At 39.8% G+C, this 12,741-nt stretch overlaps 6 non-coding genes across 6 annotated transcripts; all 6 read left to right on the forward strand.

Annotated features, from left to right (window-relative positions):
* Nucleotides 1–1,167: 1,167 nt before the first annotated feature.
* On the forward strand, nucleotides 1,168–1,249 carry TRNAS-GCU (transfer RNA serine (anticodon GCU)). Its single transcript has one exon. It is a non-coding gene; the product is annotated as a tRNA-Ser (tRNA).
* A 505-nt stretch (nucleotides 1,250–1,754) lies between these two features.
* TRNAL-AAG (transfer RNA leucine (anticodon AAG)) lies at nucleotides 1,755–1,836 on the forward strand. The gene has a single exon. It is a non-coding gene; the product is annotated as a tRNA-Leu (tRNA).
* Nucleotides 1,837–6,489: 4,653 nt separating this feature from the next.
* Nucleotides 6,490–6,571, forward strand: TRNAS-GCU (transfer RNA serine (anticodon GCU)). Its single transcript has one exon. It is a non-coding gene; the product is annotated as a tRNA-Ser (tRNA).
* Nucleotides 6,572–7,077: 506 nt separating this feature from the next.
* Nucleotides 7,078–7,159, forward strand: TRNAL-AAG (transfer RNA leucine (anticodon AAG)). The gene has a single exon. It is a non-coding gene; the product is annotated as a tRNA-Leu (tRNA).
* A 4,653-nt stretch (nucleotides 7,160–11,812) lies between these two features.
* TRNAS-GCU (transfer RNA serine (anticodon GCU)) lies at nucleotides 11,813–11,894 on the forward strand. The gene has a single exon. It is a non-coding gene; the product is annotated as a tRNA-Ser (tRNA).
* Nucleotides 11,895–12,399: 505 nt separating this feature from the next.
* Nucleotides 12,400–12,481, forward strand: TRNAL-AAG (transfer RNA leucine (anticodon AAG)). Its single transcript has one exon. It is a non-coding gene; the product is annotated as a tRNA-Leu (tRNA).
* The last annotated feature ends 260 nt before the right edge of the window (nucleotides 12,482–12,741 follow it).

Raw genomic sequence — 12,741 nt, forward strand, 5'->3', positions numbered from 1 at the left:
TGAGTTCTTGCTTTGTTGAACCATGCACTACTGAGACTTTGCTAAGTTGCTTCTTAATAATTATGTGTTAATACTGAGTGAATATTCTTTATGCATTGATTAATTGCGTTTCTAATTGCAAATCTGAAGAGTTACTAATGAGATGAATTGCTGATGAGATTAACAGAAATGAGTTTAGATTGTAACCAGTAGGGAAAAAAATATCCTAACACTTAACTATATTGGTGTGGTTATTCATGACTGAACGATCATGGTGTGTTCACTTTATTGACTCTCATTAAAGGTTATTGATTAGCATGCTGATTATTTATTGCGATTGTTGTTGAGATATTGATCTATTGATTTGCGATGCCAAAAGACATCTCGTACTGGGAAGTCCCCGAACCTGGTCTAAAAGGTTCATCGACCTAGGCGTGTCTCCTTGTAAGTTTACTTATCAAGGCTCTGACGCGCCTTCACTAATAAAAAGTAATCTGATCGCTTGCTGCGGAGTCATCGTCAACAAAAACTACCAAAATATTACTTCAATGTATTGTAATTACGACTGCCTCAGTTTTATGCATTACGTGAGTAGTCGGACAGCAATTTATTTAGCGCAAAAATATTTCTTGGTGATGCAGGTACGTTTTTAAACTGAAGTGTCATAGCTGTAGCGGCAATACTCCCAGTTTAGGTGGTTTTATAAACTAAGTTTTACTTTCTCCTACTTAAAACTTTTTGCAGAACAATGCACATTAAATGGGAAGGCAGTTTTCCTTAATTGTGTACTATTTGCTGCCTAATGTTGACATGTAAGCACACCACCAATAACTGACACCTAGAGACTCGAAAGCGCCATACCAGTACAATATTTGTATGATATTGCACTTTAAATCCACGTACAACTGAATTAAAGCAATCTTAGCTCATTTGAGGGTAGTGTGATAATACATCACATATGGATAGAACACGTTTGGAAAGTGTAATTTTCATGATTACATTACATTTAACATATAAATTCAAGCTGAAGTAGGGATGGACAACAAGGTCGTATAGAGCAAAGCTGAAGACAACAAGTTACCATAACAATCTGTAAATATGTGCTCTTTATTATGTTTAGACAACTATCACCTAATAGAACACATTTTGGCTACCATATTTTGTACTCCTGAAACATGGCGTTTTCTAGACGAGGTGGCCGAGTGGTTAAGGTGATGGACTGCTAATCCATTGTGCTCTGCACGCGTGGGTTCGAATCCCATACTCGTCGGTTTATTGTTCCGTCTTTAGTTTTTAGTATGTGGTAGGGCTGGGTTAACCCTATTTTATGAGAAAGTTAAATGACATATCCCATGGTATTTCCGGCAGTACAACGGCTCAGTTTGGAAACACCGCTCAGTTGAGTACTGTGCTTAGGCATTACTGTAAACAGCGCCAGCTGGGTTCTGCTCATGAATCACAAAATCTTTCCTGAGGCGGAGGGTTGGTAAGTTGAGGGACGTAGATAGTTTGATTCCTTATCCTTAAAGAAAGAGAAGCAGCGCGTGCGGGACGCCAATGTAAGGGTTGTCTTCCTACGGACTCTCAGGACTGGCGCTCCCTGACACCTCCCTTGGCCCGGGGCCAATCCTGACCTACTGAATGTATCACGTGTCTGCTGCTGTTGGCGTTGACTTTCCTAGGATCACTTCACAGGCTATACACCCTTATTCTCCAACTCCCCTATACAACAGAACATCTCACTTCAGAAAGCTTACAGAAACAGGTTTGCACAGGGTAGTGTGGCCGAGCGGTCTAAGGTGCTGGATTAAGGCTCCAGTCTCTTTGGAGGTGTGGGTTCGAATCCCACTGCTGCCAGTATTTTTCAACTCACAAACGTATTTTGTCTGCATCAGTGTCTCACTCTCTGCCTTCTGCACCTACGATCCACATAGCGAGAGGTGAGACTATGTAAAGTGGTGACGTATATATATAAGGGTAGCCAGACAGTGGGACCGAGCCTTCTTATTTTAAAAAACCACAACCTCAGGTGACAAGAATTGTATCGGTAAACAAACCAGCTGTCTTGAAGTCTAACTATAGAGGCGACGAGAGGGGTCACTGTGATGCTGAAAGTTCAGTGAGTGTAAACAGTAGAACGCTGTGTGATACGTTTCCTTGCAGTGATGACAGCTCGCGTTTCTAAAGCAGAGAGCAAACATACAATGGGGAAGAAGAATAAAAAAGGAAAGACATATATTATATGCAGACAGTTATTATACTTTGCTTTTCACCTGTAACTCGCTCAACTGTTGGTGAAAGCTGCGTTACCCTGCATAGCCAGGTCACCACAGCGGGTGTCCACAGTGTTTGGCCAAGTTACTATAGTTGTGAGCTTGTAGATGTGAGGTAGCGTGGCTGAGCAGGCTAAACTGGCTAGATTTAGGCTCCAGTCTCTCTGGAGCCGTGGGCTTCAATCCCAACACTTTAAGTTTACTTGAACCAAATACTTTTGCAAAAAAGGTTCATGTAATAAATGTTCATTAGGGTCGTGGTTGTGAGTATGACACTAATGGATAAAAGTGGGACTAACAATGCTACAATTCCTGAGACTACCACTGCACTAACAGCCTGGGAGAGGTTTGAGCTGGATACAAGATACTTGCATGAGGGAACTAACTTGAAAGGGGAACTATCCACTGATGTTTTCTATCGCTTGCTGAGTGAGTATGTTGACACAATGGATGCAAAAGATTGTTTTGTGTGTACACAGATTCCTGTTTCGGTACAAGAGGGGGTTACCTCTCATAGACTGTCATTAACATATGGGATACGTTGTAGTCTGTTACTAACAAGATTCTAGAACCAGGAAGAGATTCAATATTTTTACTCAAATCATGATCTTGTGTTTTCTAATGTGCCTATCATAGAGGATGTGAGTGGGGTAGCTAAGTACTATAGCATAAAGTTAGTTAAAGGATTCTTTCAGGCAACATTAACAATTAGTACATCTTATGCACACCACAATAATTTGACATGTTTGCTTACACCTGTAGAGAAAAGCTTTTTAGATCACACGGAAGAGAGAAGAAGGGCATTGAAGGGTAAACTAGAGGAAGGATTACAGCAACGGTCCTTTGCTAGTAGGGACGGTTATAGTGCAATTAGAGAACAAGGGAAGTTAGCTTTAGACGCACTACATGTAGGAAAGCTTTGCATATCCAAGACCAAATCATACTATTACAATGTGTTTGTGGGAATGAGTGAATGTAAGCGTGTGTTTTTGTTTCAGAGTAAATGGACGTTCATGTTAAATGGACAGGATCCAGCAATCCCCGGGATTTATTATATATGTGGACTTAATGCTTATTACCGTCTTCCAAAGGGATAGTATGGGACATGTTATTTGGGGATAGTTTTCCCAAAGATATATCAACTTGACGATTTGAAAAGGTTACCAAAATTGTCTGAATTACATCGTACTAGACATAAGAAAGAGACTGCTGCTGGTGTAGTAGGAGACATATTTGGGACGATAATTTCTTCAGTGGGAGTTATTGTGAACTCCATAAAGATTCAAAAGTTGTCTACTATTGAGGATAACATGCTGACAAACTTTTCAGGGGCTATACTCCTGATGGATACTGAACGTGCTGCGGAGGGGGCTATGACTCTTCAAAACAGGCTTGCTTTAGACATTCTTTTAGTGAAAAATGGCAGAGTTTGTAGATTGCTCAATGGGTGTAATTGTTGCGCTTACATACCAGATAATAGTAATGAGATTAGAAGTATGCTTACTAACTTGACTAGGGATAGTACGGACTTGAAGGATTTGAAAGAACCAGGTGTTTGGAAAAAGGTTGGGAAAGGATTTGCTTCAGTGGGAAATTGGATTAGTAACATTTGGCATGGGATATTGTCTAAAATAATACAGGGGATATTGATTGTTATAGATTGCTTATTTGGATCATGGGTGGCATGTAAAATTAGTAAAAGAATAAAATTGAAGATGGCGAAAAATAATAGGAGGAGGGAAGAAAAACAAAGGGAAAAATTATTCAGGGCAAGATCAAAGGGGAAACCAAGAAGGGAAGAGATTGATATGAGGGAATTTTAGTATGTAAAATTAGTAGGGAAGATTTGTGTGATGACAAGAGTCATCAGAGGAGGGATTGCTGGAGTGTGTCTTTTAAAATTAATATTAACATGAAAAGCTTACAATATATTGTGTAATGAAGCTGCATAAAAAATGTGTTAACGTAGAAATAATGCACACGTTTGAAATGTGCCCACGGGGAGTGGCTACCAATGTATACGAAGACTAATGAAAGTTATTAATGCTGAATTAATTATGTACTAATGTTTTTAATTTGTATTAACATCAAAATTGGAGTTATGTATTAGGAGTTTGTTCATTAAGCAGTAGGCCTTAGTTTATCGAAGGTCTGTGCCTAGCTGCCTGGTCTCATATTGAACTGTCTTTTTCTATCGTGCAATGTGCTATTTTCCTGAAGGACATGAAACTGTACTTTCCCAGAAGCTAGAGATGTGTGTAGCTGTAGTAAATTCTTTCTCATGGGACCCTACTTGCTCAAGGAGACATTCTTGCTGAATGCAACAGGGTAATATGTAACAGGTGCAAGGCTGCCTGGAGTAGGAGAAAACAATGGAACTACTGACTGTGAGCGTAAAATGTAACTTTTCTTACCTGACATTCCAACCTATGAAAACGTGAATAACATGGGCCAATCAACGACATGAGAACTGTGGTTTGTGTAAAACTCTGGTGAAGATTATTGGACAGAGATGGCGATGCACCAATGATTATCCATTGAGGAATTAGGAGTAAATTAGACAGTTTTGATTTAACCACATGACCCGAGGAGAAATCAGGCATTTATTGGACATTCCACTCCAAGCCATTCTTTGCCATTCTACTGAGCCATTTAGGCCATTTCGTTTGAGACTTTGCCGTTTGTTCGCCCTGTTACTCTAAACCACCCTTTACTTATTCCTTACCTGATACTTACTTCTCCTCTATATGAGGGAAGTTCTTGTTCCTTAGCTATGCCATACTGATACTTTGCCATGTCCTTTCTTTGCTGATGATGCAAACGATTGATGTCCCGAGAACGAAGACTGACGCTGTTTGCTGATCCGTTGGATGGGTAACTATCTGATGAAAATTGTAATTGTCTGTTTGCCTTTTCTTTCTAGGTACCAACTGCTCTTTGATAGAGGCCATAGTTAGATGTTTTCCAAATTTGTGTTTGCTAAATAGTTTTGCATGAAGCCCAACATGCTGATGCTAATACGAGGTTATTTAAGGTGTTCACTAAAATCTGACGCAAATAGACAAATGACTGAGTTCTTGCTTTGTTGAACCATGCACTACTGAGACTTTGCTAAGTTGCTTCTTAATAATTATGTGTTAATACTGAGTGAATATTCTCTATGCATTGATTAATTGCGTTTCTAATTGCAAATCTGAAGAGTTACTAATGAGATGAATTGCTGATGAGATTAACAGAAATGACTTTAGATTGTAACCAGTAGGGAAATAAATATCCTAACACTTAACTAAATTGGTGTGGTTATTCATGACTGAAAGATCATGGTGTGTTCACTTTATTGACTCTCATTAAAGGTTATTGATTAGCATGCTGATTAGTTATTGCGATTGTTGTTGAGATATTGATCTATTGATTTGCGATGCCAAAAGACATCTCGTACTGGGAAGTCCCCGAATCTGGTCTAAAAGGTTCATCGACCTAGGCGTGTCTCCTTGTAAGTTTACTTATCAAGGCTCTGACGCGCCTTCACTAATAAAAAGTAATCTGATCGCTTGCTGCGGAGTCATCGTCAACAAAAACTACCAAAATATTACTTCAATGTATTGTAATTACGACTGCCTCAGTTTTATGCATTACGTGAGTAGTCGGACAGCAATTTATTTAGCGCAAAAATATTTCTTGTTGATGCACGTACGTTTTTAAACTGAAGTGTCATAGCTGTAGCGGCAATACTCCCAGGTTAGGTGGTTTTATAAACTAAGTTTTACTTTCTCCTACTTAAAACTTTTTGCAGAACAATGCACATTAAATGGGAAGGCAGTTTTCCTTAATTGTGTACTATTTGCTGCCTAATGTTGACATGTAAGCACACCACCAATAACTGACACCTAGAGACTCGAAAGCGCCATACCAGTACAATATTTGTATGATATTGCACTTTAAATCCACGTACAACTGAATTAAAGCAATCTTAGCTCATTTGAGGGTAGTGTGATAGTACATCACATATGGATAGAACACGTTTGGAAAGTGTAATTTTCATGATTACATTACATTTAACATATAAATTCAAGCTGAAGTAGGGATGGACAACAAGGCCGTATAGAGCAAAACTGAAGACAACAAGTTACCATAACAATCTGTAAATATATACTCTTTATTATGTTTAGACAACTATCACCTAATAGAACACATTTTGGCTATCATATTTTGTACTCCTGAAACATGGTGTTTTGAAGACGAGGTGGCCGAATGGTTAAGGCGATGGACTGCTAATCCATTGTGCTCTGCACGCGTGGGTTCGAATCCCATCCTCGTCGGTTTATTGTTCCGTCTTTAGTTTTTAGTATGTGGTAGGGCTGGGTTAACCCTATTTTATGTGAAAGTTAAATGACATATCCCATGGTATTTCCGGCAGTACAACGGCTCAGTTTGGAAACACCGCTCAGTTGAGTACTGTGCTTAGGCATTACTGTAAACAGCGCCAGCTGGGTTCTGCTCATGAATCACAAAATCTTTCCTGAGGCGGAGGGTTGGTAAGTTGAGGGACGTAGATAGTTTGATTCCTTATCCTTAAAGAAAGAGAAGCTGCGCGTGCGGGACGCCAATGTAAGGGTTGTCTTCCTACGGACTCTCAGGACTCGCGCTCACTGACACCTCCCATGGCCCGGGGCCAATCCTGACCTACTGAATTTATCACGTGCCTGCTGCTGTCGGCGTTGACTTTCCTAGGATCACTTCACAGGCTATACACCCTTATTCTCCAACTCCCCTATACAACAGAACATCTCACTTCAGAAAGCTTACAGAAGCTGGTTTACTACAGGGTAGTGTGGCCGAGCGGTCTAAGGCGCTGGATTAAGGCTCCAGTCTCTTTGGAGACGTGGGTTCGAATCCCACCGCTGCCAGTGTTTTTCAACTCACAAACGTATTTTGTCTGCATCAGTGTCTCACTCTCTGCCTTCTGCACCTACGATCCACATAGCGAGAGGTGAGACTATGTAAAGTGGTGACGTATATATATAAGGGTAGCCAGACAGTGGGACCAAGCCTTCTTATTTTAACAAACCACAACCTAAGGTGACAAGAATTGTATCGGTAAACAAACCAGCTGTCTTGAAGTCTAACTATAGAGGCGACGAGAGGGGTCACTGTGATGCTGAAAGTTCAGTGAGTGTAAACAGTAGAACGCTGTGTGATACGTTTCCTTGCAGTGATGACAGCTCGCGTTTCTAAAGCAGAGAGCAAACATACAACGGGGAAGAAGAATAAATAAGGAAAGACATATATTATATGCAGACAGTTATTATACTTTGCTTTTCACCTGTAACTCGCTCAACTGTCGGTGAATGCTGCGTTACCCTGCATAGCCAGGTCACCACAGCGGGTGTCCACAGTGTTTGGCCAAGTTACTATAGTTGTGAGTTTGTAGATGTGAGGTAGCGTGGCTGAGCAGGCTAAACTGGCTAGATTTAGGCTCCAGTCTCTCTGGAGCCGTGGGCTTGAATCCCAACACTTTAAGTTTACTTGAACCAAATACTTTTGCAAAAAAGGTTCATGTAATAAATATTCATTAGGGTCGTGGTTGTGAGTATGACACTAATGGATAAAAGTGGGACTAACAATGCTACAATTCCTGAGACTACCACTGCACTAACAGCCTGGGAGAGGTTTGAGCTGGATACAAGATACTTGCATGAGGGAACTAACTCGAAAGGGGAACTATCCACTGATGTTTTCTATCGCTTGCTGAGTGAGTATGTTGACACAATGGATGCAAAAGATTGTTTTGTGTGTACACAGATTCCTGTTTCGGTACAAGAGGGGGTTACCTATCATAGACTGTCATTAACATATGGGATACATTGTAGTCTGTTACTAACAAGATTCTATAACCAGGAAGAGATTCAATATTTTTACTCAAATCATGATCTTGTGTTTTCTAATGTGCCTATCATAGAGGATGTGAGTGGGGTAGCTAAGTACTATAGCATAAAGTTAGTTAAAGGATTCTTTCAGGCGACATTAACAATTAGTACATCTTATGCACACCACAATAATTTGACATGTTTGCTTACACCTGTAGAGAAAAGCTTTTTAGATCACACGGAAGAGAGAAGAAGGGCATTGAAGGGTAAACTAGAGAAAGGATTACAGCAACGGGCCTTTGCTAGTAGTGACGGTTATAGTGCAATTAGAGAACAAGGGAAGTTAGCTTTAGACGCACTACATGTAGGAAAGCTTTGCATATCCAAGACCAAATCATACTATGACAATGTGTTTGTGGGAATGAGTGAATGTAAGCGTGTGTTTTTGTTTCAGAGTAAATGGACGTTCATGTTAAATGGACAGGATCCAGCAATCCCCGGGATTTATTATATATGTGGACTTAATGCTTATTACCGTCTTCCAAAGGGATAGTATGGGACATGTTATTTGGGGATAGTTTTCCCAAAGATATATCAACTTGACGATTTGAAAGGGTTACCAAAATTGTCTGAATTACATCGTACTAGACATAAGAAAGAGACTGCTGCTGGTGTAGTAGGAGACATATTAGGGACAATAATTTCTTCAGTGGGAGTTATTATGAACTCCATAAAGATTCAAAAGTTGTCTACTATTGAGGATAACATGCTGACAAACTTTTCAGGGGCTATACTCCTGATGGATACTGAACTTGCTGCGGAGGGGGCTATGACTCTTCAAAACAGGCTTGCTTTAGACATTCTTTTAGTGAAAAATGGCAGAGTTTGTAGATTGCTCAATGGGTGTAATTGTTGCGCTTACATACCAGATAATAGTAATGAGATTAGAAGTATGCTTACTAACTTGACTAGGGATAGTACGGACTTGAAGGATTTGAAAGAACCAGGTGTTTGGAAAAAGGTTGGGAAAGGATTTGCTTCAGTGGGAAATTGGATTAGTAACATTTGGCATGGGATATTGTCTAAAATAATACAGGGGATATTGATTGTTATAGATTGCTTATTTGGATCATGGGTGGCATGTAAAAGTAGTAAAAGAATAAAATTGAATATGGCGAAAAATAATAGGAGGAGGGAAGAAAAACAAAGGGAAAAATTATTCAGGGCAAGATCAAAGGGGAAACCAAGAAGGGAAGAGATTGATATGAGAGAATTTTAGTATGAAAAATTAGTAGGGAAGATTTGTGTGATGACAAGAGTCATCAGAGGAGGGATTGCTGGAGTGTGTCTTTTAAAATTAATATTAACATGAAAAGCTTACAATATATTGTGTAATGAAGCTGCATAAAAAATGTGTTAACGTAGAAATAATGCACACGTTTGAAATGTGCCCACGGGGAGTGGCTACCAATGTATACGAAGACTAATGAAAGTTATTAATGCTGAATTAATTATGTACTAATGTTTTTAATTTGTATTAACATATCAAAATTGGAGTTATGTATTAGGAGTTTGTTCATTAAGCAGTAGGCCTTAGTTTAGCGAAGGTCTGTGCCTAGCTGCCTGGTCTCATATTAAACTGTCTTTTTCTAACGTGCAATGTGCTATTTTCCTGAAGGACATGAAACTGTACTTTCCCAGAAGCTAGAGATGTGTGTAGCTGTAGTAAATTCTTTCTCATGGGACCCTACTTGCTCAAGGAGACATTCTTGCTGAATGCAACAGTGTAATTTGTAACAGGTGCAAGGCTGCCTGGAGTAGGAGAAAACAATGGAACTACTGACTGTAGCGTAAAATGTAACTTTTCTTACCTGACATTCCAACCGATGAAAACGTCAATAACATGGGCCAATCAACGACATGAGAACTGTGGTTTGTGTAAAACTCTGGTGAAGATTATTGGACAGAGATGGCGATGCACCAATGATTATCCATTGAGGAATTAGGAGTAAATTAGACAGTTTTGATTTAACCACATGACCCGAGGAGAAATCAGGCATTTATTGGACATTCCACTCCAAGCCATTCTTTGCCATTCTACTGAGCAATTTAGGCCATTTCGTTTGAGACTTTGCCGTTTGTTCGCCCTGTTACTCTAAACCACCCTTTACTTATTCCTTACCTGATACTTACTTCTCCTCTATATGAGGGAAGTTCTTGTTCCTTAGCTATGCCATACTGATACTTTGCCCTGTCCTTTCTTTGCTGATGATGCAAACGACTGATGTCCCGAGGACGAAGACTGACGCTGTTTGCTGATCCGTTGGATGGGTAACTATCTTATGAAAATTGTAATTGTCTCTTTGCCTTTTCTTTCTAGGTACCAACTGCTCTTTGATAGAGGCCATAGTTAGATGTTTTCCAAATTTGTGTTTGCTAAATTGTTTTGCATGAAGCCCAACATGCTGATGCTAATACGAGGTTATTTAAGGTGTTCACTAAAATCTGACGCAAATAGACAAATTACTGAGTTCTTGCTTTGTTGAACCATGCACTACTGAGACTTTGCTAAGTTGCTTCTTAATAATTATGTGTTAATACTGAGTGAATATTCTCTATGCATTGATTAATTGCGTTTCTAATTGCAAATCTGAAGAGTTACTAATGAGATGAATTGCTGATGAGATTAACAGAAATGACTTTAGATTGTAACCAGTAGGGAAATAAATATCCTAACACTTAACTAAATTGGTGTGGTTATTCATGACTGAAAGATCATGGTGTGTTCACTTTATTGACTCTCATTAAAGGTTATTGATTAGCATGCTGATTAGTTATTGCGATTGTTGTTGAGATATTGAGCTATTGATTTGTGATGCCAAAAGACATCTCGTACTGGGACGTCCCCGAACCAAGTCTAAAAGGTTCATCGACCTAGGATGTCTCCTTGTAAGTTTACTTATCAAGGCTCTGACGCGCCTTCACTAATAAAAAGTAATCTGATCACTTGCTGCGGAGTCATCGTCAACAAAAACTACCAAAATATTACTTCAATGTATTGTAATTACGACTGCCTCAGTTTTATGCATTACGTGAGTAGTCGGACAGCAATTTATTTAGCGCAAAAATATTTCTTGTTGATGCACGTACGTTTTTAAACTGAAGTGTCATAGCTGTAGCGGCAATACTCCCAGTTTAGGTGGTTTTATAAACTAAGTTTTACTTTCTCCTACTTAAAACTTTTTGCAGAACAATGCACATTAAATGGGAAGGCAGTTTTCCTTAATTGTGTACTATTTGCTGCCTAATGTTGACATGTAAGCACACCACCAATAACTGACACCTAGAGACTCGAAAGCGCCATACCAGTACAATATTTGTATGATATTGCACTTTAAATCCACGTACAACTGAATTAAAGCAATTTTAGCTCATTTGAGGCTAGTGTGATAGTACATCACATATGGATAGAACACGTTTGGAAAGTGTAATTTTCATGATTACATTACATTTAACATATAAATTCAAGCTGAAGTAGGGATGGACAACAAGGTCGTATAGAGCAAAGCTGAAGACAACAAGTTACCATAACAATCTGTAAATATATGCTCTTTATTATGTTTAGACAACTATCACCTAATAGAACACATTTTGGCTACCATATTTTGTACTCCTGAAACATGTTGTTTTGAAGATGAGTTGGCCGAGTGGTTAAGGCGATGGACTGCTAATCCATTGTGCTCTGCACGCGTGGGTTCGAATCCCATCCTCGTCGGTTTATTGTTCCATCTTTAGTTTTTAGTATGTGGTAGGGCTGGGTTAACCCTATTTTATGTGAAAGTTAAATGACATATCCCATGGTATTTCCGGCAGTACAACGGCTCAGTTTGGAAACACCGCTCAGTTGAGTACTGTGCTTAGGCATTACTGTAAACAGCGCCAGCCGGGTTCTGCTCATGAATCACAAAATCTTTCCTGAGGCGGAGGGTTGGTAAGTTGAGGGACGTAGATAGTTTGATTCCTTATCCTTAAAGAAAGAGAAGCAGTGCGTGCGGGACGCCAATGTAAGGGTTGTCTTCCTACGGACTCTCAGGACTGGCACTCCCTGACACCTCCCATGGCCCGGGGCCAATCCTGACCTACTGAATGTATCACGTGCCTGCTGCTGTTGGCGTTGACTTTCCTAGGATCACTTCACAGGCTATACACCCTTATTCTCCAACTCCCCTATACAACAGAACATCTCACTTCAGAAAGCTTACAGAAACAGGTTTGCACAGGGTAGTGTGGCCGAGCAGTCTAAGGCGCTGGATTAAGGTTCCAGTCTCTTTGGAGGTGTGGGTTCGAATCCCACCGCTGCCAGTATTTTTCAACTCACAAAAGAATTATGTCTGGATCAGTGTCTCACTCTCTGCCTTCTGCACCTACGATCCACATAGCGAGAGGTGAGACTATGTAAAGTGGTGACGTATATATATAAGGGTAGCCAGACAGTGGGACCGAGCCTTCTTATTTTAAAAAACCACAACCTAAGGTGACAAGAATTGTATCGGTAAACAAACCAGCTGTCTTGAAGTCTAACTATAGAGGCGACGAGAGGGGTCACTGTGATGCTGAAAGTT

Source organism: Pleurodeles waltl, chromosome 12, assembly GCF_031143425.1.
Source record: "Pleurodeles waltl isolate 20211129_DDA chromosome 12, aPleWal1.hap1.20221129, whole genome shotgun sequence".
In the NCBI taxonomy this organism is placed as follows: Eukaryota; Metazoa; Chordata; class Amphibia; order Caudata; family Salamandridae; genus Pleurodeles; species Pleurodeles waltl.